This window comes from Varroa jacobsoni, unplaced genomic scaffold (genome assembly GCF_002532875.2).
Source record: "Varroa jacobsoni isolate VJ856 unplaced genomic scaffold, vjacob_1.0 scaffold_1101, whole genome shotgun sequence".
NCBI lineage: Eukaryota > Metazoa > Arthropoda > Arachnida > Mesostigmata > Varroidae > Varroa > Varroa jacobsoni.
Window position 1 is genome coordinate 343,637 of NW_019214003.1, and position 26,485 is coordinate 370,121.

At 41.7% G+C, this 26,485-nt stretch overlaps 1 protein-coding gene across 4 annotated transcripts in view; it reads left to right on the forward strand.

Moving 5' to 3' along the window:
• LOC111266600 (uncharacterized) overlaps positions 1 to 26,485 on the forward strand; it is a 94,291-nt gene that overhangs the window by 15,236 nt on the left and 52,570 nt on the right. For 2 of the 4 annotated variants that reach the window (XM_022844212.2, XM_022844210.2), the window contains exon 2: positions 11,493 to 11,599. The exons of the other annotated variants lie outside the window; for them this stretch is intronic. The gene's annotated coding sequence lies outside the window, so the exon portion shown is untranslated. The remainder of the gene's footprint in view (positions 1 to 11,492; positions 11,600 to 26,485) is intronic. 4 annotated transcript variants of the gene reach the window in all.

Consider the following 26,485-nt stretch of genomic DNA (forward strand, 5'->3'; position numbering starts at 1 on the left):
TCGTGACACGTGAACAGACGAAAAAAAAAGATGTACTTGAGGATTACGATTTGTTTCGACTGGCAAATCAAAACAATGGACAGAAAAGTTCATGAGACAAGAATTTTGCCATAGCCGCTTTACGCTGGACCGTTGTTGAGATAACATCAAACATTTCGGCATCCTGCAAGTGGCTCCCTTAAAAAATATACCGTTGTTATCATTAGTATATGACGCTATGAAACAAGTTGATAGATAGTTTAACTACAAACAGTCGTCTTTCTACATATTACATGTGTATTGGTGTTCGCAGGCGCGAAGCGATGCTCTCCTCTTGCAATTATAGTACAACATCGGCCATGAAAGTTGGCGACCTGCGGCATCAAAGAAATTGACCTATTTTTATTTGACACTAGATTAGGTAAGGTAAACGAAATAAAAACTTAAAAAAAAAAATTTGAGAACGTATCCTTAAGTTATTCCAACGTGCTACTTTATCGACCACCGTATTGCAAGAGCTTTGTTGACTAGAAGCAGATGAAAAATACTTATTATAGTTATAGTAGTTGTAGATAGGTTTTAATCTCAATATTCATAATACATGGAAACCTCAACATCTATAATCCTTATTACTCCTCTCCTATCCTTAGTCGTCTGCTATCACAGAAATGGATCAGTTCGAGAAGTTCGAGGGTAGAGAAGATTAAATGAAATTTCTGACATTGGTTCACCATTCTAAGGATCCTTAAACAAAAGCAATTCGATGTTATAAATCTCTTTTGGCTGATTTCCATTTTCTTTGGTCGTCCTTTAAGGAACTCAGTTATACTACATCCATCAGCGCGGTCAGCAGATAGCAGTGATTGGGCCCTCGTTTTATGCGTCTCGAGAATTCGACCGACCGACCGACCGACGTACTTTTCTGCAATGAATAACAGTAATATCTGTCCAAACCTTCGATTCATTCTATTCGTTTCAAAGTTATGAGGCTACAATCTTACAACCTACCCTACGGAGCGATCTGACAAAACCCGAAACGTGCCTGCCAGGGAACTGTCACCTGTGCCTGTGACCGAAACGTTTCGATGCTTCTTAAGACTATGATTATGGCTATTCCAATAATGTACTATGGAAGGCTGGCTGCAGTAAAATGTTTACCGAAAATAACGGCAGCTTATGACAATGTCAATTCGTACCGTTCGGATAGCTGATGCTATATTGTACGCATGGATCCTATTTGTATTTCTCTAATCATAGTCTGTTTTTATTGCGTGCTGCAAAATGGCACGTAGCAAATCTACACTGTGACCAGTATAACTTTACTAGTAAGAAGTTGCGATAGACACCTTTGTATACATATGTATATAGCTTAAAAACTTTTGTTCTTTATTTCTACCCGGAAACAGGTCCATTTAGCATAGCATCACACCCGGTTTCTACATAAAAGTAATCAATAACTTATCAGCTGGACGCTTCTACGCCACCTGAATGAACGGGGTGGACGCCACTAGCTTCACGTATATTCGTTCAGCATTTAGTTCTGCCTTAGTGAGATTGGCATACAATTAAAGGTGTGCCCCCCGTTCCCGCTCGCAGTATTACAAAAGTTGCTTACTGCATTAGCTTCATTATAATAATACTAACTATACTATTGAAATCATTACAGACTAAATTGAAGTAGGTTGACAACGTTAGCACGTTCACGGCTAGAGCATTGCTTGAAGCTTTCACCATTAGGCGATTGACTTATAGTGGCTCGCCTAACATGTATACATGGGGCATTTTTTTTCTGGCCACAGTGAACCAGCTATGTCAATACGCTGATGCTGATTGCCTACGAGCTTTTTTTCTTTATGCATAACCGTTTGTAGTTAACTGTGCACCTTTTATGTTGATACGAATAGGCAACAATATGTGTACATCACTATCCTTGCGTTCCTCCAAATCGGGTAGACCCAAAACGGACGAAACTCTATCTATGCGTGATCCTCTAGAGGTAGGAACTGGAACATAGCCGGCCCAGTTTAGGTACGATTAACAATGCTGCAGACGGCATAAATTCGATATGTGTTATTAAGCGTGCTTCATAATTAGGCCTAGTTCCCGTAGTAGAATATAATTTACGATCGATATTTTAGAATACTACGAGCCTTGTCCGCTGAACGAAACTTTACTCCCGGTTTATGAACAATGACAAATGTATAACTGAGCTATACTTCAACTTACAAACTCCATTACATCGAACGTATATATAGAAGACAACTTGTTAACAAGCATACTCGCTCAGCTAAAAGGATAACCGGAACAAACCCTACTGAACTGCAACACTTCACATCTACCTAGATACCGCTCGCGCATTACTAACGGCTGTCTGTGTATTTTTTAAAAGTTTCTGCTTTTGGTAGTGAGATATAAAGGGATTAGTTAGATTTTCAATGGCGTTGCATGTTTCTTGGTAAGGGTGGCCGGGTGAATTAGCAGAGTACACTGAAGGTTGCATGGGAAGCTGAAGTAAAAACAGCTTAGAACTCAAGTACAATTTAACCCAGAAACACATTGGTAAATAATAGACAAATTTAGAATGTTCCTTCTAAAACATGCACACATGACCAAATCATATCGGACGCTAGAGTTACTATACACGAAACCATTACGGTTATGACAATTATTCTTCGAATTTCAGATCTAATAATTATCGTCTGAATTTGAAATTTTTGCACTTTTTTTTTTTATCTATCTACGTTCAATCTATTTAGAGTAAGTTAGATTCGTTTCCGTACGTTGATCATGTGTGAGGATACGGCTAAGTAGTTGAATTATTGTTATTAGGAACAAGCTAGAAAATCAAGCGCCTATCAAACCTTCCGAATTATGTGCGTGAAGCACATATAGCGTATATATAGAAACGTAGGTAGATACAATGTGTATTTATATCATTACCGATATCTGTATCTGGCAGTTCAAAATTGATGAAGCATTTGGTCGGAAAGCTGTGTCACTATATTTTACGTGATAGCGGTATGTGCATGCACTTATTGCTGCGGTCTGATGGTGGCCTATCAGTCATCATTGTGGGGATGACGATAATGTCATTGGTTTATTCATCGTCCCTTGTTTTTCGGCCAACAAATGTGATTTTCGAGGCTGATTGGCGGCAGAACTGGCACTGATGCTTTGGAAGCCACCGCAAGGAGACTGGATCGTTTTCGTCGGTTTACCCAGTGGAACTGTGCAATCGGGCTCGACTTTTCTCCTAGAAGAGACATAATCTCTTCGGTTTGGGCCGGGACCATTGGTCGGGCCAATGGCTAACAGTATTATAGAAATTGCTGACTATCTGGCCGCGATGAGACATGGTCGGCCAACTAACTGCCCGGGTTCGCCAACTGACCCCGCGACATCACCGGGCCGAATCAAGCGCCAAGAACGCAGGTGGGAAGGAACAATGCAGAACAAGATAGGGGACAAAGCGAACGGAAAATAAACGTCTCCGCGAACAACAATCGGTAATGAGACGACGAACCCAAGTGGGGCGAGTACTAACCCGTCGACCGACCGAAAAACGAACCGACTAATCTAAACCTCCGCCTTTCTGTCGCTCAGTTGCACTGACCAATCAATACCCCGCTATATCCATGTGTGTACATTGTTGATTTGACTGCTATTGAAAATGGAGTAATATATTCAAGTAGTACCCCCAGCGATCCAAACCAACGCTATTTACATGGCTTGATATCTGACGAAGACAAAGACATAAGTGAATCCAGCTGAACCTAAATGCCGTTGTATCTCTAACGCGAACATATACAGATATACCCTATATTCTGCAATTATGCAGTCGACAGCTTGCCGGTTGCATCGCATATGGGCGTAACTAAAGCCTGAAGATTGTATTCTTACCAAACGATTGCATCGTGGTGTACAGGCCACTTCTGATACTATCGATTCGATGATCATGGCTAACAGTGATGCCAAGCTTGAAAGTGTTATTGGGTTCTCGTTGTTGTTGTTATTGTCGTTGTTACTGAATATAGAACAATCAATTTTCGTTAAGCTTTAATGGTCATAGTAAAATTGCTTCGTTCTTAATCACTGCATAGAGCCTCAATTTCAATTCAATGTGATAAAGTGGACGATTTTCTTTTTGTCAAGTTCCGATGGAAATGTTCCGTATACAGTTTGTAGCTTGATCGAACAGGCTATTGACGTTTCGACAATCCCTTCCTGAGCTGACTATGGTTCGAAGAGCGATTACGTCTGTAGGCAAAAATATATGTTTATTCTATTTTAGTAAAGTTTGCGATGGGCCTGATTTGAAGAAATCTCTAAGTAGTACCTATAGGCCGCTCGCGTCGGACCACCTGAAAGCAATGCTTAAACATGCTGTTAGGTCGATCTGTGTGCCACATTTTGTTATCTATGAGGAAAACCGAGAGGAACACGTTGTAGCATTGGCTAGTAGCTAAAGCAAGACTGTTTCATTGCGCACTAATCACTTCACGGGATTGATGTCCTAGATCGCTGTTAGATGCCGCGGCTGGACTCCCAACACTACAAGCATTGCGTTTAGTCTCAGAAGCTGACATACACCTCACATATGTCCCTGAGGTCTATAAACAGACACCTTACCATGAAGCCATCACGGGGACTTTCGTAAGAACACCGACGTAAAGCTCATCACTACCTATAGCTTTAGTTTATTTCAGCGGAAAGAGGCGGGAAATTTCCTAGTAGATTGCACCCCCAACAGGTGGAGCGGCATTTAAAAAAGGATGAAAACAGACGCAGGACGTTTCGTTTGCCTGCAGACTACAGCATGCGGTGATTGATCGCTACAGCAGACCTTCTGTCGGCCGGCTTAGAGGAAGTGATTTTCTAATTATAGTACGTCCTTTCTTTTCAGCTTTGCACCTGCATTGTAACCACCAGTACAGTAGCTTATAGTAGGTTACGGAGATAATTTAGGACATTACTCTGGAACAACAAGCAACCGCTCAAATGTAGCTAGATTTATTTCTCAAGGATGGCGGGTCCCGGCACGTATTTTACGTGTCGCGCAGCCTGGTCTCAATCGGCGAGCAGTACGGGCGTGCGCGCGCGCGCTTGCTGACGGAGACTATTCATCTTTGAAAAATTCTTAGGCTTAGTATTTTGTATTTCTTTGTTATGATTGATGACTAGTCGTCGGAGAAAAAGATCGCAGAGACAATCAAGTCTGGGTGACAAAGTCACCCAGTTCAACAAGCTGAGCAAATACTCGGCAAGATTTTTAAGAAGGTAGGTTTTCAGGAATCTACAGTACAACACAAAAAGCGGATGAGGGTCGGATTGCAATATCTAAAAGGGCAATAATCGCAGTCTGCGTTTAATAAGATTGGAAGCTCTTACAGTGAAACGTTCAACTTGGTAGGTTGCTTGTTCGAATGGTGCATCTTAGGGACCGATATTGTGCTTCATAAGCTCGGCTGTGGGCAAACATGGGCTTCTCAGGAAGACTGTTGAGATTTCGTCCTATAAGTTGCACCTACAGCCGGGAGTCTTAAACAACGACATCAATGGCGTGGCTAACATTGCCTCATGCTCTATGATTCTTAAGAATACTAACAAAAATAGAATCACGGTATTTTCTCCTGGTATTTGTAGGAAAAGGAGATACAATGGCAGCGTTTGTGGACTAACCAATATATGCTGTGTAATGCAAAAATAGAAGCATAATTACTGGCAGAGTGAAGAGAGTACACATTGTATAAGTATTGCAAGGAGCTTGCGCCGCAGTAGATCGTAATGTTGTGAATATAGGAAAAAACTAAACATGCCTTGTAGGGTCGGCCTGTTAGCAAAAATTTTCAGAGAAGATAAATAGACCCGCAGGGTCGATCCTATCAGCTTATCAGAGAAAAGCAGGTAGGAAATGAAATTTCGCCTGAGGAACGGAATTAAAGGGCGATAAATTACTTGTTTCTATCCCATCAGCTCTTCGATCGAACGGAGCTTGACGATTAGGGCCCGCTAGAGACAATTCGATCAGTTACGCGAGAAAAGGTGCTGTAGGCAGGTAAAATTCCTGGTGCCGATAGATTCTTAGCTGTCGTCACGAAAGCGTATTTAAGGCGTTCCTAAACATGATAGCAGTAGTGGCTACGCATATATTTAGTCAGGGCCGTTTTCCGTAAGAGTGGAAGAGAAGGGAGGTCGTGCCCATTCCCAAAGGAAACGGGACCTGCGGATTTATATGCCCCCTAGGAGAGCTTTCAAAGGGCGTGAACGCCATTAGTGAACAGAAGCTTAGAACAGTCGCGAAAGTAAAAGGAGAATCAATAGGGGTTTGGAAAACACAAGCTCATGTTGTCTGCAGTTGTTTAGATCCTCCAGAGGACTATCAAATTGAGAAAGTCTACAATACACTTGAGAGACTTACTCCTAACAAATTTTCTAGACATTAAAAATGCTTTCAGTAGCCTTCCCTGATGTACGGTGTTTGCCTGTTTACAGTCGGCCAAATTTCTCAGTCTCGCTAGTCTCTAACTAGTATTTAGAGGACAGATTCATGGCCAATACAGAAGCTACATTTCCTATAACTGCTGGTATGCCGCAGGACTCTCTGCTAAAGCCACCACTATGAATCCTAGCATATGAAGAGGTGTTGTATTAGAGACTTGTTTCGGAAATTGAAATGAGTGCTTACACAGGCAATTTCGTTGTCACTATGCGAATAAAGACAGCAAAGAGTAGAGCGGGTGAATGAAACACCATGGGTTGTTACTGGCCTCTACGGACTCGAAAGCCGTAATACTTTTCAGCACGAAGAAAAACTTACTTTTTATACTAATACTGAATAATAAAGGGATTCGTTGTCTTAAAACGGCAAGACACATAGCGATACGGTTAGATCATTACATACGTAGAGTATACCATGTCAAGCAAGCTGTGCTAAAAGCAAAATGTTCACGTAAATAACCAGAATTCCACTGTACATTAACGTTCTAGAAAGGCAAAAGGAAGGTTCCTTATGTTCACAGCCGAATTGATAGCACTGGTTGGGACTGGCCTTTGTACTTTGCCAGAGCTTATGACTAACACGGTCAAGGAATTACTATTCGAAGCTCAGCAAGTCTTGTTGTCGAGGGTCACTCAGGTCTACTGCACGGTCAGCATACACGCAATTGTGGTCATATAGGGGACTACAACTTGAAGCTTAAAGGCAAAAAAACGACGTATGCTATTGGACAAGCCGACGAAAGATGCCAAACGGAGAATTACTTACATAATGGCAAGATGAATGGTATGCTATAGCAAGATTCGATCCGGGCGCTGCATCCAAAAATATAATCTCAAAGATCGAGGTCTGGATTACAGAACATGGTCAAGAACTACCTATCACGTAGCGCGCATAGTTGAAGGCCATGGAGTCTTTCAGTACGCAGGGAACCGAAGACCCGATTTTTCATACGTTGGTGTTATGTGTAACGCTTGCTCATATCGGGGAATGTTTCGACGAAGCAGACATGCTGCGTTCTCTTGATGGCAAAATAAAAAGTTTTGTATATTACATCACCTGATCGTCAGAGTGTTAGGTAGAGCGAAGGGTTTTAGCCACGGACGTCTTCAAGAAAAAGGATTGCACTATTGAGCTTTGCTTAAAAAACTTAAGGTAAAATCCAAGCGATGCTTTCGGACAGAATTCAGAAGGTGCACGAGGAATATGTCTCTGCGCAAGTTTTTAGCTCGTCCCAAGAGGTAGGAAACCTGATCGAGGCGACATCGGCCTAATCTTCCGGTGGCGCTTCCATCAGCCCGTAATACTGTTAAGTGAACATTTGAGCTGATTCTGAATGAACCTTGAGGAAATAATTGATGATTGGTTTCCGCGGAAAGAAGTTGAGCTTCATACGCAGCCCACATTAAATAGACTCCCCAAACCACGCTAAAAGATAAAGAAAAATGCGTATTCAAGCCGCATCGGCTCAGCGTTACTCTAATCTATAGAATTACGTGTATAGATTGCATATACATCAAGTGCCAAATGTCCCCAGCGGCCGAAAATGACAGAAATCTATTGAGAAACGACCACAATATAAATGACATTCATCAACGTAAACAGCTAGAGTAGCAGTAGTCACAGAGTAGTGCTATCCAGTAGTTTGCCGCTCAGCTATCGCAAACAGTCATAAAAGTACGCCGTGGCTGGCCGATGTAACAGCCGGTGTTCTGGAAGGAAGAAGGGGGCAGAGCGTGAGACATTTGCTAAAGACAATGAGACCACTCTCAGGGGGTCGTTTCACGTTGTCGTCGTCTTCTTGTTATCGTTCGCAGTTCTGAGAAATATTCCCATGGTAAAACGATTTCCAACGTCCTGGTGTAACATGGTAGCAATAGGGTCGGTCGTGACGAATTGGGGAATACACGCACTGACCTCAGAGGCAGAAGGGCGCACGGCGTCACTTTGTGTTAGACGACCTATCTCTTCTACATATTGTTTTCATTATTATTGTTAGAGACTCAGAGTGCAAGCATCGTTAGCCAAAGGTACAGAATGCGTAGCTGTGAATAACAGCAAGTTAAGTCATTTTAGCGTCAAAAAGATATCGATTCATTATTGGCGCCAGATCAGAAACATTCTGTCAATGAATCCCAACTGGATTGACCATATTGACACGAGATTATGCAGGCCAGCTCGCAATTAATATTAAAAAGAGCTGTCTCAATCTGTCGTCAATGAGGGGAACAGCTGAGGAAAAATCGAAGTGGCGTTCTATGCCGAAGGACACTGAAAATAGTAAATTAGTCCTAAAAAATCAAAATCACACCATAAAAACTGATCCAAATACAAGCTCAGCCAACTGTGAAACCCCCTCGCGCTCATGCGTCGCGCGCAGGACTTCGTACACGTTCGACAGATTTCCTCTTATCCATATTCATCTTTGTACATCGAAGCAAACAAATGTCGTACTCGCCCGTTGATCTGTCGATATCAGACGGCTAGAATGGACTCTCAATGTTTATAGCGACAAAGCCAATCACCGCTTAATTCTACAACACAAAAGGCGTCTGGAACCGTCATCCCGAGGTGATCGATACACACGCGAAAACGTATCTCATCTGTACATGCATATATATATATATATATATATGTGTGCGTGTATGCAAGAACGTTTTCAGAATAATGCACACTTTTAAAAGGGCATGTATTGTGTTATAAGGCAAAAGGCTATTAGATGAAGTAAAATATGACGATCGGAAGAATGATCCAGTCATATGTATTATTCTAGCTCTAGTTGAATGGTCTAATAACTCGATTGTCGTAACATTGAGATGATGGCGATGTACATAACAGCTCAGACGGATTCGGCAAAGGACAGCTGCAATTCTGGTACTCGGTCGAGGAGGAGAATCTTCGTCTACGACTTCAGCATTGAGTGGTTTTCAATACAACAAAACACTCAGCAGTGTATATGACTGGATGACGTGTTTTCATTAGACGTCACGCTGTATTGACAGCTAATATTGTTTACGACTTCTTAGCTACTAATGAGCCTTCATTGATATATTTGTCCGATATATTTTGAATTAGGAGAAGATCTTATACCGAAATATACTATGACAACTAGCGATCATAGTCGGGTTGTCTTCTTCCAGTAATTGGCTTGGTGCGCTAGATAAGAACCATCTCTTGGCTCTATACGTCGAAACACTGCTTTCGAGCGAGGCTCTCTTGTAGCTTTATTCCGTGATGTTGCGTATGATTTCGTACGTACTCTCAACAGTACGAACCGAACGGCAGCCTATTGCACGTCTTTCTTCTTCTTCCCGAACCCAGTATGACAAAGAGGTACGCTATCACGTTTACAATGGTAGAAAGGCATTGTACAAAGTATATGGTATAGTCCGAGCTTATCGTATGTGACGATATAAACAGGTGGCTTCTTTCTCCTTTACACGCGACAGTGCGAACGTGCAAAGTCAGCTCAAAGAATGGAGTAACTCAGAATCTTCATAATGGTCAACTCTTCATAGCTGCGGACGAGACCACGAGCAGCTTTGATAACTTAAATTAAAATATAAATTAAGAAAATAAAGCGTCCAAAAATGTCCCAAGTAATTCAAGTTTGAAATTTACACTGACAAAACGACAAATATGTGTAACTTGTGGGCTAAGCGATAACTACCGCTTGGCTCATCAATAGGCTCGTAGTGCATTTCATCTGCGTACCTGAGTCGACCAAAGGCAAAGAAGCCTGCGAACTAGATCGTATTGCCATCTGTGTTCTTGCGATATATTCAAGTGGGACGTATGTTTTCAATGCTGCTGCTGCTGCTGCTGCAAAACAAATGATGAACTTCGAATACTAACATTAGCAGCGTTCTCATTGGAATAGACTGGAGCCATAAAACAGCTAGTTCGGTACGTCTTTGATCAACGCAATGTATATACGTTATCACGGCGAAAAATATAATGGATGACGCACGTCGGTATTGTCAATCCACGCTGGAAACGGTATATATCTACAAGCTAGCGAGCGTGATAATTATCATAGCTAGTAGTACTACCAGCTATAATAATCGCCACGATCCAATCAGTGGCAATAACAACAAAGCTATCACTTTCGCCAGTAATCAGTTAAAGCGTTATCGTTATTTTTTTCGTTTTTATATAAAATATTATCATTGTTATTGCGATTGTTAGTACTGTTATATCTGTTAGATCAATATAGCACAGTGTGTATTGATATTGGTTTGAAGAATTTATTTAGATATTCGGATCTACCGATCAGCCAATCGACGAAGGGGTCTGCCGTCTACGGGAACGTAAGTGAATATCTATTGCACGATATTTATGTTATGTCCTATATGCAATATTTCATTACTAGCAATCTGCTTGATGGGCAGACGATCTGGCGGGCAGACTTCTTCTTAACTAACCCCTAGCGCCACTGAATACGCAAGCTTGAAGCTAGCTGAGGTGCGGAATTGCGTGTAAATGGTGAACTGGCCAGCCGTCCTTGAAGTAGTGCCATATCGTTTCTGCCAGAACGTGACTAACTATTCACGGCATTATTGCCACGAAGAGCAGTAACAGGGATCGATTAATGAGCTTTCCTCTTGCTAACAAGAAGCTTTCTCCCAGTTTGATTTCTGTGCGATGCAGCTTTTTCGAGCAACTTCTATATATATATATATATATATATATATATATATATATATATATATAAACATATATATATGTATATATAAACAGACACAGGTACAAATTTTTTCAACTTTGAACGAGTAGTAAGACTTTCGTCTATAATTATTATTACTTTAGTCTAAAATTGTTATATTTATTACACTATTTTGCAAAGGACGCCAGCCATAGCCAGGAAGGAGCCATGGTCGATTCCTTACTTCGTAGTGACGTGCACGCGTATCCTAATGAACCAGTGGACCACTGACTGTTACGTATTTTCGGTACGGATGCGGTAGCTTTACCACTCGCTGTACATTAAGTCTGTGAAATACACATTGATTTTCAGGTGTTGCAGCTGAGTTCAATGTTGCTTTGATGCAGCATACGGGAAAAGACTCGAAGATGATCATCTACCCAGAGTGAAGATAGAGAGAAGGCTGCCAGTGTCGCTGTGTAAGTACTCCAACGTCGAGATTAAGCGATTCCGCACAAAAGCCTCTTTAGTTTGTCTGTTTTTTCAAGTAGTTAGTTACTCGGATCTGAACGAATCCCCCTTAGATATACTTCAGCTGTGGCCAGACACGACCTGAAGCTTGAGTGGCAACTAGCAACCTTTCCGCAGCGCTATTACCAAAGACGGGGTTCTAATTGAAGAATCATAGCTCTTAATTGAACCTAATCATCTAGTCAACGCTTGGTATAGCCATTTATTTAATCACCCTGCCTAAACTTCATACTCATGCATGTCCAACTATGTAACTTATGTCAAAAATAAGCGACCGTCAAACTATAGATACGTTTCGATAGAACTTAGCGATAATCAAATTACAGCGGTCGTGTTCAAATGCCTAGCTATCGAAGGTTACTCATTTGAATTTGATTGCGCGCGCATAGACAGCTGATCTATTAATGGCCGCAAACGTCCCCTATCGTCCCCATGTAACGCCAATGAATAAGGTGTTCTTCTCTCTGATTTGTTCGCTCCATCATCGCGTAGCAAAGGAACAAATAATAATCCACTAATGGCTCGATCTCATGCTGATGAGATTCATACAGTACAATCGTTTCATGGCATTAGTTCTGCTACCCTCGATTTAAAGGTGAACGGTCACCAGACTACAACCTCAAGGCTCACCTAACAGGAATGTACTCCCGATACAAACCACAAGTTGCCACTGTCACCGTCAGGCCGAACGTGTGATTTACATTCTACCTATAGCTAACAAAAAAAAAAAAAAAATCAATAACTCCTAGCTATCTAAAAGATAGCAGATACTATTGAACAGTTAATATAGCTTGCTCATAGCCTCCCGAGCTGAGTACGCGTCGTGCGGATCATCTGTGTGATTTGTTTGCGGAGCATGCGTAATAAACTGTTTTTATTAGTGACCAGATACTAACGATATATGTTATCGCTATAATATTTCATGCTCTGCATTAATTACCGCCAGATAAACGATACTGTCATGCGAGATTTCTTTCTTTAAAGCTTCTTGGGTCTATGGCTTCATAAATAGAATAGGCTAAACGACATTTGCAGCGCAAGCGATCTATCGTTGTGTCTCTATATGCATTGGCACGAATAACATTCTCGTTCTGCACAGTAGCGCTGTCGTTCATCCGAGTCGCATGCAATCTCCTTCTGGGAAGTACCTATATGTTCCGAGTTTTACATCTGCTATCGTTAATAGGCATTCCATCAGACGCTTGGCTCCGGGCACGAAACGACGTCTGTCCGTTCGAAAACAGCCCATAACGTGTCCCTAAGATTAGCAGACAAATGCGTTACCCGCTAAGCTTTCACGGGGACCCCTGGAAGGCACCTAGCGCCACAGCTGTCGGACCAAAATTGCCTAGTACACACCAATGCATATCGGTAAATAATGGATATTAGACATGAAGCATCAGCGCAAACGCCATCATCACTTATTAGCTATTTCTAATACAGACGATGGGTGTGGTCACGGTAGTCACAAGAAAATCCAGGATCTTCCGCCGTTATTACCAGCAGCACTGTCGTTCTTCGTCAACGTTCCATTATTATGATTGCTTCCATTACGTTTCCACAGTATCACTTTAACTACCTTACGTTATAACTGCTGATTAGGCTCTATTTTGCTTTGCCAGACGTGCACACGATGCTGTGGGGGTAGTGGGGTGTCGTCTGCTAGCCCGGTTGACCGCCCCTAGCCCAGCTATTAGCTGGTACCACAAACATTTTTTATCTGCGTTTCCTTTTATGCAAACCTCTATTTAGACCTGCTCTATGCTACCCTCCCATTTTTACCCTATTGATATGATAGTCGTCGCGCAACCAATGCTATATCTGAATGGTGCCATCTTGCCCTGTGTCTGTCGGTTTGTGTATCTGGCCGGTCATACGGCTGATGCTTTCGAAATATCTAATGAAGCGACATCAGACAGCACCGCCGTAATAGGTTACCGGCACAAAATACTATCGCTGCTGTCAGAGAGGTACCAACTAACAAGAGGATTTTCGTCAGCGAACATGCGCATATACGTGTTATACACAGCATCGTTCAATCGGCTCACTGCCACCAACAGCCGTGGCTATTTTATCGTGACGGCAGCCGTAGCAAAGTGTACTACCGTTCTCAGCTCGACGTAAGCTGCAGTGTTAACCGTTGGCAACAAATGACGACGGCAGAAGTTGCAGAAACGATTGATTGTTCCTTTGCGGTAACTGATTCGTCGTCGGTGAAGGTAAGAAGAGACTATGCCACCACGATCGTAACAAAGACAAGTTTTCTGCTGGCCATTGATAGCATCATTGGCGATGATGACAGTAAGGTACGAAACAGGGCACACACCTTAACTAACTATTCGAATTGAAGCTAAAGTAAAATGTCGTCATTGATGCAGGCATACATACGTGCGGTGTCGTTAGCTGGAACAACATGGCTGGACATTTCCTCTCTATAATGTTTGAAGTATTGGGTTTTTCTACGGCGCATAGAAAGTCGATTTAGTGCTGTACGTATAGCAGCGTCCGCGCTTCAGAGTTATGGTCTATTGAATGAAGTGCGGATGATCTGACGAGCTAATTCGACTAATGGAGTAAATGTAGGGGCAATAACTGACCAAGGAATTAAAGTTTCAGATTTAACCTAGTTTAATTTACTGCTGAGAACACAAGTTATCTCCCGGGCATAAGGATATCGATTCTGCAGCAGATGTTTTTATTGTGAACTACGATAGTTTGACGTATATTAGCGTTCTTTATACTAACCGTAAAAGGGTATTTTCAAGAACAATTGCTTTGTAAATATAGCCCACTAAGATTATCAAAATATTTAATAAATTTTAGCTGATCTTTTAGCTGAAAGAGGTCTTCCGCATTACGGTGTTCTCAAAAGGTCAGTACTCTGTGGAAGAATTTTCTTTTTAAGGAAAAATCGGAAAACGATTTCCCATCAGTCCTCTTGTTATATTTATTCTTATTATAGCTCAATCTTGTTCTAAATGAGAAAACTTTTTTCTTTAAAGTAAACTTTTACGTTTAAGTTCTTTTTAATGCTTGTCAGTGTACCCGACCCAATCATTATCTATGATCAAACAACTGCTTTACTAAATATGTATCGAACCTATCTCTTTAGGTAAAACATGATCGTCTCACAAAAAATTATGTTAATTAAAGTAATGGAGGCAGCCTACAAGAACAGAACGTTGTTTTAAAAAATAGAGGGGTTAAGTGCCAGCTAAATTATATCCAGAAAAAATTAACAACTTGATCAGTTTCTTCTCGTTATTATATCGCGGAAGCTTTCTCGATGTGCAGCCTATAGGTAGAACTTCCGAACCGACTGAGGTGGCGATCGATATTCAAAACAGACTTTTCCCTATGTGTGTATAGAATTCAGCCAAACAAACATCAGTGTTCATTAAAATAACCTGTGCTGTCTAATCTAGCATACAATGGGCATGAACACTTCAAAGAGCACTTCAATGGTCAGCCAATGGTTTTCCATCGCCAGTATAGCGCGACTTGGAAAAAGCAGCGCGTCCATTCTGTACGGTAAGAGCCCTTGCTGTTCGCTACCTTGACGCCAATGGATCGAATCTAAAGATGGCGAGATGCACACAATGTTTGCTATGTTGACATAAACCCGTCCTTAAAAAATGGCACCACTATCACAAATATCAGCAATATTATCCTGTTTTCGTTGATCTGAAATTCAGCAGATGTGCACGATCAGAGATAATGTCTGCTAAACTACCGTCTATATAACTTGATGCGGGTTTCATTCGAAAGTGGCTTCACTTAATAAATCAAATGACGTTATGGGTCGTTTGCTTTCTTTTTAGAATGAACGTCTATTGCTCGCCGTAGCTTGTTTGCGACTTTCAAACATGCGCTACTACTACGTACATACGTATTAGATGCGTGAAAGTTACTTTTTCATATTAAGTTAAGTAAAGAAGCGTGTCACTACTTCACCATTATCCGCGAATAGTCGCGTTCTACACGGTCGGCTCTCGTATCACAGAAAATAGACAAGACCTATTCAATGCCTTAACTCAGGTGTCTTCTGGGTCACCGGTGGCCTGTTTGGCTTAGCTGAATGCGAGGCAAGGTGAAATTATAATTCTCGTAGTAGTTCTGACTGTGCGAAGGCAATACATGTTGCCGTACCTTGCTTCTTAGGTAACATGGCGTTTAGTTAAAGAGCTCACTTTTCATTACGTGCAGATAAATCTGAAGCTCGACGTACCTCAGAATAGGAAACTATTCGTGTATGTACCCAATGCTGAGACTGCTGTTCGTATATTGTAACATAAACCATAATGCATCAGACAGGCAAAAACGACGTTTATGCATTAAAAAATACTTTATTCAATTTCAATAATTCAGCTTATATTATACGAATTTAGGTCACGTGCCCTCGCATGCCTTGTTACCTTTGGCTTTAGTGCCAACTTAATTTCCGATCTTGCTGGAGCTAAAAGCTGAGCTAAGGAGCTAGGGTGACGGACCCAGCGCGCACAAACTGAAATAGGCGATGAATGAAAATTGACGCGCACGGCACCATCATACATCTACAAATATACTGGTTTTAATTGTATTCAATGCACGGCCTCAAGCTGCTATTGTGATAATGAAAAACTGCTGTGATACGTTTACTCACCTTCTGACGAACTCAGTTTCTAAATGAAAGGCTACCATTGAAAGAGATACGCTCGGACAAAATATAGTCTAGTCGTGGTACCATCTTTTCCGAAGAATCAGTCTGCATCAACGTTATAGTTCCGGGCTTGGCTCTAGCCCTTACTGGGTAGCCTGCATTGAATTGAGGCAGTACAAAAAAACAGTCGTCCCGCGGTACACCGTCTCAACCTGAAACCTTAATTCTCTACTTATGTAGTGCGCATATATTGGATCTACAGATAGACGGACAAATGAACAATCAGACAGACACAGAGACAGGCAACATAGGCAGACGACTGATGAAGCTTAACGGACTAATCTTCTTGCAGTACAGACGCTATTACTGCCACTGAAAGGCCCTACAGAGCCATTTGAGAGCTTTTGAACCAGAGCGCACTGCCGCAGCGCCGTACCCAAGTTGATGACAAATACACGTTGACAGCGAAGATCTCCGTGGCTATATCGATGTAGTGGCCATTCTCTAGCTGATTTTAGTTCACCCGCAGGAAAAGAGGCTCTCTATTGCTTCTACGAATTTTATTCGCCAACGAACATAAATGTAATAAGTCATTCACGCGGTATCTCGACATTAGTAGAAAGCCTTTAACGCAAGCTCTTCTACGGCGGTTTTAAAGACCTTTGCAACATATCGCCTGGTATTCCCATAGGGAGAAGTCCCTTCGTTTCCCCTACCCGGTATTTCCTGTTGGATAAACTTGTTTGCTAAATGCAACTTGTACGAATACGTGGTGATTTCGTCGTTTTGGTCGTTTGGTTTTTCTTACACATATTCCAATGTATACGCCCGTCCCGAACCCACTAAGCCAAATACTGGTTTTTTCGGGATGAGGTCAACTCTGTGTTTAGGCGCACCTTTGGGAACAACTACCTGTCTCTTTCTCTGTTTGAGATCGACATGGATACACAACATCTCGTTATCAGTAACAATTCTATGTTAAAGCCTGGCATTGTGCTTGCATTTCACCCGGTGTCTAGGGACATATTGAAAGACGGGGGGGAGTTGAGTTCCGCTGTGTTTTTCCATTGATGAACATTCAGGTCGCTAACGATTATGTACATGAAGTCGATTTATCCAAGATTTCTGCCAATGATCATATAACTATACTTTATCTTTTCGATTAGTTCACAAGTTGCTCGCTAGCCGCCGTCCTTCGAACGTACTTTTGGACGGTCCACAATGGCATCGGATAGCGAAATGCGTTGTCCGGGTTCGATATGTTATAACTGAACTCCTTTTAAGCTGTCCTCCTACGACTATTTGGATGGTTTTTAATCTTGGCGAAAAGCAAAAGAGTGTAAGCGTCAAGAATGCCCCAGGAGCACCCATTGCTAAAGCCTAAACTTACGGTGGAGTTTCGTTCGTGCATAATAAAACAACGGCTTATTGGAGAACAAAGGGCGTTTTTTAAGGTATATAAGAGTAAATAGTACGCTCAATACAAATCGACACATTAGTTAGAGAATGTGATACTGCAGGCTTAAATTTGCCCTTTAGTTTCTACCCTTTGGAGCCTAATCAAATTGGTACAAACAGGACGTTAAGTACAATATGATCATGCTAATGAAAAACATGCAATAATTTGTTCATGGCCCAGTAACTAAGCTATAGGCGTTTCATCATAACAGAGCTAGAAGCAGGTTCACTACAATATCTCTCAGTAGTCATTCAACGTTACCTTAAAGTGACTGGATACAGCCATTTTGAAAAGTTCTAGAAAAACGTATTATGATGGTTACTAATTACGGCCGCACATTATCATTGTAATAAACGCTTGACCTGATCCAGGCAATTGCCCCAGCTTTGAGCGTAGAAATCACCACAACTTTAAGAAAATCACCCGACTTTCCGGACATTCCCATGTTGATTGGGTAACTTTACATTCGCTAACCAACGGCTCTTTATCAGTTTGTCTTCGTCGACGTTCTGTTAGGTGATAGTACCGATACAATATTTTTTCAGCAATATCGAAAACTGGTCCCATATAAGATAATTCCTAAGAGTCAACTAGAAATGACACACAGAGAATTTGAAGATATGCCGGATAGCAACGTAATCGTAAGGTAGGTATGGCGCCCGACCAACGGGATTGACTTCAGTACCTTCTCTAAGTGCAGAAATACACGGATGGTTTGTCTTGTAATATCTTATTGTAGCTATTTGAAAGAATCGATACATTTATATATCGACAGACATGATGTGCGTTCACGCACGCACTTGGATGCCCTTCAAGTAGAATAACTTCTTTATCAGTGATCACACCATAACGTCAACGTACAGCATCGTCTCTGTTTGCCGGCCCCCTTCTAGTCTGCCTTCTTGTCTAGCAGCATATTTGTTAGATATTTTATTTACGCGACGATAGATTTGACTTGTCACGGCTACGTTGTAGGTTGATTGCGGCAATGCAGATGCACCCGTCTCTTCAGTCCCCGCTTAAATTACCGACGTTGTTAGTAATTAGCATTCAATATATTTTATAATTAATCTCGTTCACATTTTTAAGCCATATTTATGTGTGTGTATGTGAGTGAGTGCCTATCAATAGTCTGGTTCGCCGGTGCTCACATTGTTACGAGATATGCTCAATCCCTAAAGTGTGCTTGATCTGTTCGTTCGATGTTTATGGGCAATGCGCTCTAATGTTTACAATGGGAGCCTCTGAAGGCAATTTCCCCAACGCCCCAAAAGGCGTGTAACGCCATTTACCCGTAAACGTGACTAACATTCGCGCAGTAAATACCAGTACTGTTCATTGACTACATGGGGTTCAACTGTGGCAATTTACTATAGGACTTTTAACAACTAGCAGTCACCAGCGAAACGACCATCGTCCCCCCTTACCCATCTGAGCGCAGTTTCTATCTCGGTCAGGCTGACGCTGTTATTGGGAAGCATAGCTGCGAAGGCATCAGGGACTAACTGGCTAACGTACTGACTCAGCGGTGTTTCTGAGTGTCGCTGATGATGGTGGCGGCGACGTCAACCCAGAGGCTGGAGGGATGTCGTTGGGTTGGCCAGCCAACCAAAAGCTTATGGAATGGACACTGTGGCAGAACAACGCAGCGCATAGAGAGGGAGGCACCCAATAAACCCAGTCGAAAGCGCGGCCCGTTTTTCCTCTATCATAACCATTGGAATAGGTGGCAGCGCACTAACTCGCATGGGACTTCTTTTCCTAGCAAATACAAAGATTGATGATCGACTCTGATAGGAGTACAGCATAAATACATTCTTTGCCCGGTCGGATGACACGAATGCAGAATGTACTCTATTCGTGTTCGCCCACCGATGCACACGCAGGCACGTTGACGACAGTCACACAAGTACGCCGTTCTCGCATGCACTCACGAACTGTTTATACCAGATCAGTTCGAAAGTATAGAACAAACACAGAATTTAGCTAGACAGTTATCATTCACTGGTGCGTGCAAGTCTCCGCTGTAGATGAATAATCAACTGAAAATATAAACAAACAAAAAAACAGGAACGTTTGACCTCTATAGTTTTGCTGCGAGTGTCATGATTGTCAATCATTTTGTGACGAAGTTCTTCACCGGCTAGCGGTAATTCACAATGCATCGATTATGTTTACCTTCGTCTTCATTTAAGCTGCATGCCTACTTATTTTCGAATGAAGATAAACATAGAGATACCTTGCATGAATAGGTCTTGCCGAACCTTTGAAACTAGGAGTGGCGGCATGTAAATGGACTAAAGACCTGCATTGTGATCTAGCCGGCTATTTGACAGTACCGAGAAGCATTTGAATTGTATGACCAGTCACGTCATCTTCAGAATTGAAAATGAGAGTAAATACAGAGGAATTTAATTTAAGTTTTCGATATGGAGGCCAGCAAACAAACTTGCGAACATGTAAGTAGCTCTTATGTTTGGGTATGAGAGCCAGATCTAACTGCTAATATGAGAATAAAAAACAGGTGCAGAGCTTTATCGTTCTTTTTAATATGGCCACTCTATGTGTTGCGTTTACATTAGGTTCCATCGTTGGTGTCGTGCTTACTTCACCTCCGCTCAAAAATAGACCTAGGTATAAACGGTAGTACCTTAGACTTTGCCACGAATGTCAACGGCATCAGTAATTCTTTTTGGTGCTTGCGAACTATCAAAGAAAATAGAATTTTTCGTAGTACGCATACCTTGCCTATATGTCACTTAAATCTTCAATTTGGTCTTGAGGTTAGAGGTAACCCTTCAGCAAATCAGTTAGATTATTACCTTTTAGGTCATTGAACTGCTTTCTGCAAATTACTAGTATTGTTTTATCGAATTAGGTAGTGCTATGCATACATAAAGAAGATACGCCTCTTCTTCAATCTTTTCGATCTATAAAAGTTAACCAATTCTCAATGTTTATTGGACTAACGTAACCCTGTTACAGGGAGTCACAAAATAAACTCTAACAAAACCTTCCTAGATTGTTCCTTATGCAACCGCACCAAATTAACAATGAAATTACAGTTACAGTTATATCAAGTTTAAGTTATATGGCAATATATTTAAGTTACGCAAAAGCGTTTGCTACTGCCACACTTCAGTAACAGCTACCTGATCTAAGATCTTCGATGTAAAGCGTCCTGGGCTCACGTCTAAAATGAGAAAGATATTTTTGTCAGCACGACATCATACGGTAGCTTTACGATTCTGCCGGCCTGTGCTTCGAATTGATGTTCGTTACCGCTTATTAACTGAGTGGTATGCCGGCAGCAGCTTCACGGGCCATTGACGATGGAGAGCGGGCGAACCACGCCGCTGATGTCACATAATATAGCGGTTTCGTAAATCGTACAAGCTGCTATCCCTGTTGGCTTTGCTGTTGTTATCTTAGCCGTCGTAGCGTTACAGTTGTTTTTGTTCTCGCGTCTGTGTCTGTCACCGTGGACAGAAAAACGGAAAGAAAGAGACGGCGCGAAGCGAAAGGCGAGTTAAGCGGTTACCGCTACGACCCCCCAGCCCCCAACTGTTGAAACATCTGCCGGGTTACTCTCGGCGCTTTAGCTGACGTTGTGTTAGCGAAAAATGCAGAATAAGGCGAAAATGATAACGGCCGTGTTCGTGGCGGCGACGATAACCCAGTTGGGAACGGGACATTTCATAACCACCGTGTTACCTTGCCTGACGGAGCACAAATTAAACCGTACCAACGAGAGCTTAATAAAGTGACAACAACAGTTTATGGGATTGCACACGTGACAGAGTAGTTGATTTATTTTTGCTGCAGTACACACACAGAAGATGGTACGACCGATAGTAAAAGGCGGGGCTTTTTCTATCGATATGGATAACTAATCACCATCTAACGTGCACGTGCCCACGAAATTCATCCACCCGTTTGCTATCTGCCAATTGAATCGTGCAGTTGTTATTGTTGTTGTTGTTGTCCCTGCTGTCGTCGTCGTCAAGCGACCCTATCTGTCTATTGTGCCCTGCGTGTTATTCATTGTTCGGGCAAATGTTCGATCTCTGTAGGCTGGATCAGACTTTACCACGCACTGACGCAATAAGAAACTTGCGAAGCTGGAGCATGGCGTGAAGCCGTTTGAAGGTGAGCGCTGAATTGAAGTTCTTTTTAGTGTGAGCAACAACAGTGATGGCAAGCCGCACGGCGCACAATCCGTTCTTATGCCTTCGTTGGTACTTGGGCTGCTACGCTTTTGTTCTGCGTATCTCCGCAGGCAAGGAATGCCTGTTGTTCTTATATGGATATTTGTGCGTTTATGTGTCTGCGTCTATTTTTGTATGTGTGTGTGTGTCCGCTAGTGCTGGTTTCTCAATGGTCTAAGTCCTGCGGCCTCGTTTTTCCATTAAGAACAGTTTCGTATCCTTCATTGTATCACCTCGCAATAGCACACTTTTCTTCGATCGAATGCATTTGCCCAGACCCGTCTATATTTCCTTAGTTTTTGACTTGAACGAATGCCTACACTCGGGGGAGACGGCCAGCAGATCTCAGAAAGCTCACTGTTCATCAATGTGTTGTTACGTCGCCTTTATGAGAGAAAGAGGCTTTCTTTAGCGTTGTTTGTCATCGTGAGCAAATACAGGGAGGCGGTTGATGAGTGGCAATGAGGCATCAGCCATTTTGGTTTCTGTCTATTTTTTTTCGGGCAGAAACTACTCTCACCTATTCCCTAGACGTTTCCTTAGACTTGAGAGCCCCTGGTTGGTCACGTGCGTCCACGTTCGTCGATTTGGTTGCCAGCTGATCACTCGGACTGATCAGCTTCGACATGGCAGCTCGAAGCTGTACCTCTTTTTTCATCCTCTTCTTTTTCTCATACTATATATATATATATATATATATATATATATATATATAAATGTAGCCATTTCTCTCTGAGCTTTCAAGACGGCTACAACGTTGGCGTTACTTCGCCTTCTGATGAAGACAGACAGACTTTTGCTGCTTTTGGCGTTGCTGTGGTAGTTTTGGGCAAGAAGTGATCACGCGACGTGTATTTCTTATGGTATTGAACGTTTCATAGCTCCCTCTATACCTACCCCGCAATTTTGCTCTCTGCGCATCCTATACATTTTTTTTTTCTCTGGAATCACAACGTTGGCGATGACAACGACAGTTTTATATAAGGCCTATAGCTAGTTATGGCCATTACACACATCTTTATTTGATATCATAGATCGAGGACTGCATGGAAACGTTTACGTCTATCAGCCAACTAACTAAAGGCAAGGAATATATTCATTAAATAGAAAACGATTGCATTTGGGCATATTAGTTCCTATATATATATATATATATATATATAATTGTGTAATAATTAGTCTCTAACGAGTCAGCGAACGTCATCACCAGCGTCGGTAATCGCTGCCGGCAACAATGGTACTTCGCCAAAGAGTTATGATCTAGCTAAATCAACTGTTACATTTTAAATGGTAATTCTTTCTGTGTGATCGTTTAGCTGTAGCGGTCAGATCCAAATGAAACGATGCCCACTGAGCAATGTCTTCGTTTTCTTGGCTGGGCTTCAACATTTTCGTCTGTATCGTTGTCACCTCTCAACCCTGCTGTTGACTGACATGTGTTAAAATGGCTACGGGAGCGTCCCTTCGCTTGAGAAATTCTGTGTCCTAATCAACCGGGTACTTCAGCTGGGTCGATCGGCCGCATTCTGCGACGTCGAAATTGAAGAAGGTTAGGCAATTCCGGATCGAACCGAGCAGTTGACAACTCAGTTCGTTTAGAAGGGGCGGCAAGGGAAGACAGGGGCTTTTTATATTGCTTGATTCTCATGGTGGTTTCATATTCATGCCCGGGTGTCTACGCGCCTATGCCTGCTATGGCTAGTCTGTTATCTACAGGCTGAGCTGGCAAATCTAAGTAAAACATTCTTGAGTAAATTCTTCCAACTATAGCAGTACTGTTATGTGTGGCGAGGATGACGCAAGAGATGGGAGAAAAACTTGACACGTAAGGCCAGCATAGACATCTTAACGTGTTTAGAAAAGGTACGGTGGGATATACTTGTACATAGGTGTGCAATGATTCGCGAAATTCGACAGAGAAAACAATGACAACAGCTGTTATAGATAACAATGGAAATGTATAAGTATACATTGAATTCGACTCCAGAAAACGAAAATAAGCACAAGATGCTTGAATGGTGCACGTCTGAATAAGGAACCATTCAAAAGTGGTCGGGTAAAGCGAAAGTAACTTTACTCTTTTATGACCTTCTACACAAAGACTACTACGGCGGCCTAAAAGTAGATCTATTAATGATGAACAGAATAAACTCATTTGAGTACACGACCGAATACGATCATTCGTAGATAGTCTATAAAACACCCTCTGCAGCCTTCAAAAAGAAGTAAGTTGTGACGGATTCCATTGAGGTGTAGCTATTCTAACTGTATCTAGACTACTTATCTTAACGTTCATATCGCCAATGTTTGCGAAGGCAATTGTAAACCTCGTGTATCAAGGTCAAAGCGACTTCACTATTCATTCAATCTAAATTTTAAATAAGTGCTCTGAGATATGTATTATAGAATTTGCAATACAGACACAGAAGCTTAGACTGGCGTAACTCGAAGAGTATCAGCTTTGGGACGATGAAACGAACATACATAGACTAAATTTAAGCGAGAATTGCATGAAATTAACTACTTAACAAAGGTGATACTTGCATAAATCGTAAAAAACGGTACTTGCAGACGCTGGCGTAGCAAAGCGCAATAGATCTATGACCACTGTGCTAAGTAATCATGTGCTGTGTATAATGGCTGCTAATCTAAGGTTATCAAAGGCCATCAAGATACTAATGTATCTGAACAGTGTTTGGTGTAGTATCTTTGCGGCATGACAAGCAGGTAAAACGGGTAGGCTTTCCGGTACTTTGAAACGATGCTAAATTCAGAATGGGTATATTCCGTCGCCACATTAAGTTGCGATCAGATGAAAAACCGACCGCAGATCGGAGTGGGTTACTTCCTTGCATCGAATTTACTTTATTGTGTTAGAAAAAGCTGCTAGATCGCAGGCAAAGAGTTAAGAATTTTCTGTAGAGCCGTCAATAGATGACAGAAAAATTCAAATCGCTTGTTCGGAACAGAGATTGCGAGAGAGAGAGGAGAGAGAGGGAGAGAGGGAGGGGGAGGGGAGGGGAGGGGCACGAAGGTCGTAACGTTCGAGTTGTATCGTAACAGCGACGCTCTCGGGGCAAAAAACGTTCTCCGCCGTGATCTGAAGATATTATCATTATATCTCAAAAACAGGAAATGAAATCGAAAAACTATCTCCGGGTAGAAGTTCTTAATTAATGAATGAATGGGTGTAAGGAACGAGGATACGGAAAAGGGTTAGTTCATGCATCTTTTGCGATCACAAAGTAATGGGGCACACGATTTCGTCAATGGACGCTTGAATTTTATATATATATATGTGAATTTCAATATGATTCATTCTTTAATTCGCTGGCGATGTGAGGAGTTAATAGATCGATTGAACATTCGCTCGTAGATTTGATGTTATTTTAATTGACCTCTTGTTCCTGATCGATCTAAGTGGACACAAAATGGCCCACAGGAGTTGTACACGGTTGTCTCTTAGCTCTGGTATGAACACACGCGGCTATTTTCTTAGAGAAAATACTGTTTATTGTCTAATTCAATTGTAAGTTAACTGTACGAAGTTGACACATTGCTGTCTATTAAATGTTGTTAGACGATAATTAAACATAGCAGTAATGGACTACGATAGGAGAGATGCAAGTTGGCATCAACTTTCCAAATAAATTGCCTAACATCGGAAGGAAGGCAAGCAAAAAAGAAAAGGGAAACGTAAAATGTAGCGCTAATTAAAGGGTATTTTTGCTAGTTATAGGGCATACACCTATTCACGATCATTATATGCAGACTAGCCCAATGAAGACAATCAAAGCAACTGAGATACATACATTAATCTATCTCGAAAAGAACGTATCTAAAGAAGAAGCCATATTGTTTATATGGATATATGTTAACAAATACTGCTATATGATTAACTAGTTGATCCTGCATAAAGACAAATCCTAATGTTAAAATAATCACTAGATACCGTAAATCAACGCGCCTTAATATCAAACTCACTTAAATTCCATTAGATCAGTCATTCCGCAATTTCTCTTCGCTGTAGTCTTCGTCGAAGTTATTCTTGTGATACTCTTTTATCTAAGTTTTTCAAATCTAGGAACAGAATCTACTTCTGTTAAAGAACAATTTGTTTTATTGCAACTTATTGAAAATCATAGAGGTAACTATGTGCTCCGCGCTATATACACAGCGTGTTAGGAGCATGCCTTAAAACGGTGCGAAAAATCAGGCCTAAGACTGTTGATCTTCGAAGTGAATTTCCGTGGATCTGTTGTGGCAAATGTTGTATATTTGTAGAACCAATATCAAAATGACCCCTGTCTAACTACCCAAAAAGGGAATGATCATTTTAATATCCTGTAGGCACACGCCTTGCGTATGATTAGAGGGCCTCCGACACATGGCGGGTAACGTAGCAGCTTTTACCTTTTGATGCTTCTAGCGTCTGAATACATTTCAAAGAATCGCATTGTCATATACCGTACTTCATTCAACATGAAAAAATTTGCAGACTATGTGGTAAAAATTAACGGCAACTCTT